We start from the raw sequence: 4,319 nt of genomic DNA, 5'->3' as shown, positions 1-4,319 counted from the left end.
TGAAATACAGGAAAAGCATAGCAAAGGATTCAATCATCCATAACAACAAAGACAGACTTTCCAAACATGAACAATGGTTTTATACAGTATGCTATCATTTGATTTCTGCTTTCAATATAATGAGCATTGAATTGTAAGGGAAATGCTAACCAGCTTCCTGGGATTATATCATGGCAGGCTCAGCCTACTGTCTATCACAAGCAAAGGATAATGCTTCTGAAAGCATCAGTCTCAAAGTTATGGGCATTAATTTCTTCTAACAGTCACGCCTCTGCCAGCAGAACCGGAGTTCTGATGAAATCAAAAGAGTTCACAATTTCTCTGCACTTTTCTTCTTTTACTTGAAAGCTGGTAAAATGAAAAAAATCCTAACCTACTATGCTAGCCATTATCAGAGAAACATTTGCCTTCTCCAGGGCCATGTAAGGCTGATTTAGATAGATGTGAAAGTGGATGCACAGTCAGGTGGACTACTGGCAAGCTAGGTTGAATTTGCAGGTCGTTGGGATTTTTTTACTAGGGAGGGCGAGATATTGAAGCTATTTAGTTTTTACATTTTGGCAAGTTTCTGAATACAGACTCAAAGTGGCATTTTTGTTTTGGTTCTGACCCAATTTTAAAATAATACAATCAGGGGGCAGGGAGGGGAAGTACTCAGAAAATGAAACCTTTCTTTCCAGGTTAACTTATAATGATTTGTTAAAACTCCATCTTTATTCAACCATCCAATTAGAGTCCATCTTCAAAACAAAAAATGTGTTACCTGCACTGGAAATGTTTTGCAAAACTTGCAATGTTTTTCTTGAATAACTGCAACATGCATACTCTTTCTCTTTTTAATATCCAGCTGTATTACAGTGTGTTTCATTATCTTCATTTAAAAGTGATTTCTGAACTACTACCTTGTACTGAATCCTTTTACCAAAAAAAAAAAAAAAAATTCACCGTTTTCTTTTGCCTACATACCAAAGGGTATGTGAAGTTAGTTCTGTATTGTGCAATGCTTTTTGATAGTGAAAGAATTACTAACTTTTGCAGGTCGTTTGATCTGGTTTTCTGAGGTCTTTAATTCATGAACTACTGGAAAATCACGCTGGTTTCAAAAAAGCAAGGACAAACTATGTACCAAATGTACAGGAAAACTAAATGAGTGAAACAGTACAGATTTTACATTATAATGGGAACAAGACAAATTGAAAGAAATGTCTCAGACCATGTATTATGAAGCATAAAATTATTAATTACTTATTAGCTGCCACTGCTGTCGCCATTGTTGTTCTTTGTAAACAGAGACCACAAACCACAAGCACAAAATTACAAAGCAAGAACAAGTGGTCTTGAATACAGTAAGTTGAAATGCAAACAATTCTGTACGACAGAAAGAAAAAATCTCATAAAGAAAAAAGGACTTTGAAAGAAGACTGGGGAATGATCATGGGCAACAAACTGTCCATTGCCAGTGTGCTATAGTTCTAAAAAAAAGAAAAAAGTGCAACTGATGTATACACTCATATCAGCTGTGTGTGCAACTGATCAGGGGAGAAAGTGGGCAGCAGAATGAATGAAGGTGATTTTGCCTAGCGGTGCTGGAAGATTGAACTGGCCTTTTGGAGATCTATAAGGTTGATTTTGTGACCTTCATTATCAGTACAGTGTTAAAAATGTATAAGCCTTCTCTGTTCCACTGTGCTAAAGGAACAGAATGCCAGATAAAATGGAATGAAAACTGGGTGAATGGGTAACACAGTGGGGTCCCAGTCCTTGGAGAAGAGATTTTTGCGGGTCATTAAATCACAAAGTGGTAATGTCTCATATGCTGTTAGACAGCACGTACCACAAGGAAGTGCTACACGCACACACAATGGCTTGTAAAGGAATGCTAGCAGCACTTGCTGTCAGTAGCTTAGACTGGGAAGGGAATGTATGAAATGAATTAGAACTCCAGTCCTCCTGAAAAATATATATGTTAATCTCAGACCGTGGTCTATTTCAATGTTTCAGAATTACTGGTTTAGCCCATCATAAACAAAGCAGTGGTAAGAACAAACACCCACCACCACCACAAGCTATTCTTTCTGGTTGGTCTTGGTAACTCTCCCATCATGGCCATCTCTAATTCCCTAGTATATACTCACACACGTGCGCATGTGCGTGTACACGCATATACATACACACGCACATACATATATTCAGTGGCAACAAGATCACGTCTGCTCGCAGCGCTCTTGTGCAACTGAAGTTCAGGATCAGGAACTTTAGCAGAATTTGTGAGCCAAATAACTTATATATTGTATGTGTGAGAAGAAACTAAATATTTCTGCATTTACCATTAAAAAAAAAGCATTAACACCAAGCTAACAGAGCACTGCTATTGTTTCTCAGCATTTCATCAGCTTCAAAATTCTACATTCACTAGGAATTCAAAGAAGTAAGAATGTGGCACATTATTATTCTGTCATATTAAAATATACATGTAAAACTGTGCTAGTAAGTAATCCTTTTCTGCTTCTCATATATATGCAAAGGCCAAAATAAATTTAAGCACCTTTTTCTCCTCAAAATCAACCTTACAGCTTTATATGATGGTCGGTTTCTGCATGCTAAAAGTGAGACATACCATAGCACATATTGATACAACAGTTGAAGCCTGCAAACTGTAGTTTGTTGCTTCCTCTTTCAGAGTAACAAAATTGCTCTCTTGCTTTTAGATGTTTGATTGCCATTACATAGCAATGGTGTAAAAGTGCTGCAAGGAAAAGAACGTTTGCCCTCCTTCTGTTCCTGACAAATCAAGTGTAACTTTCTGTATGTTTTTTTCTGTTGGTGAGTTTTTTGTTGGTGGGGTTTTTTTGCAAAAAAGCACTGCCATTGCTAAAATGTCTCACAGATCACCTAATAAGCCTTTGCAGAAGTATAGACAATAGCTTTATCAAGCACCACCTTGACTTTTTTTTTTTTTGTCCTTTGCTGTCTGCACGTAGCTGGGACAAAAAGGCCACCTTCCTGCACGTGCACGCACCACCCTAGCACGCAGCGCTGCCCTTTCTCTGTCGGCTGCCCCGTTTGCCTGCGTCTGGTCGCGCGGCTGTACCACCGCGGTGCGTGCGGCTCCTTGCTCCTGTGTGCAAATATTGGATGTGCGCGCGCGTGTCCTTATGTCCCTGCGCGTCCGTGTCCGCCCGCGAACGCCTCGCGTCTCTGCCTGGGCGTGGGCGCCCACGCGTCTGTCTCCTCGTGTCCGCCCCACGCCCGGGCCGCTGCCTCTGCCCCCGCCTCCGTGACGGCGCGCGGCGGTCCCCGCCGGCCGCCAGCCCCGCCCCGCGTCGAGGCGCAGCCGGCGCGGCGGAGCAGGAGGTCTGTGCAGCTCGGGCGCCGGCGGCCGGGCAGGCGGCGCTTGTTCGTGGCGCGCTGCTTGCACGGGCCGCGCCGGTCGTTCCTGTTGGGCGGCAGGTGCCTTTTCACAGTTTTAGGACGACGCCCTAGATCGCAGCGCCCGGCGCCGGCACCTCGCCGCCCGCGGAGCTGCTCCGGGCTGCGTCCCTCAAACAGGCGCTACTCGGGTGCGAGCCTCTGGCGCTGCCCCGCCACCCCCCCCCCCCCCCCCCCCCCCCAGCCCGCAGAGCGGTTGGGCGCGGGCCGGAGCTGCACGGGGCTGGTCTGAAGTTTGGAGCTCTGACCGCGACACCGCCGTCCCGTCCGTCCGTCCGTCGTCCCCCCCCCCTTCAAGGGACGAGGGAACTGCTGCACCTGCGCACACCCATCCGCTGGCAGGCAGCCCCCGTGGGATTACAGGGGGCGCGCGCCCGGGAGAGCGGCTGGCCGCAGGCAGAGCCCGCGAGGCTGACCCCGCGAGGCTGACGGGCTCCTGCCCCGCCCCTGACGCGGCCACAGCGGGGGTCTGGGTGCGAGAGGGCAGAGGAGAGTGACGAGAGCGAGGCATGGGGCGGAGGAGTGGAGGCCGGGGGGGGGGGGGGGGGGGGGGGGGAGGGTCGCCGGCCCGCTGCCTCGCTAACGGCGGGGCGGCCCTGCCTGCGAGGAGGGCTCCGCGCGGCCCCTGGGCAGGCCCCGGCGCAAGCACCGGCAGCGCCGACCGACAGAGCAGCAGTTCCGCGGTGCCGCGCGGCAGCAGGTTGGGATGTTGGTCTCTATCCTTTCCTGTCACATGGCTGGTAATAGGATCCCTCATCTGCCACTCGGCACCTCGCCGGGGCGCAGTTACAGGACACATGCTGTAGGGCCTCCGCTTCCCGCACTTCGCGCTCGTCCCGGCCGGCCGCGGCCACCTCTGCCCCCGGAGCGCTGGGGCTGCCGCCCGCCAG

The sequence above is a fragment of the Leptosomus discolor genome, chromosome 16, assembly GCF_034619465.1.
Source record: "Leptosomus discolor isolate bLepDis1 chromosome 16, bLepDis1.hap2, whole genome shotgun sequence".
In the NCBI taxonomy this organism is placed as follows: domain Eukaryota; kingdom Metazoa; phylum Chordata; class Aves; order Leptosomiformes; family Leptosomidae; genus Leptosomus; species Leptosomus discolor.
The sequence above is the reverse complement of the archived record's forward strand: the minus strand, read 5'-3'. Positions refer to the sequence as shown.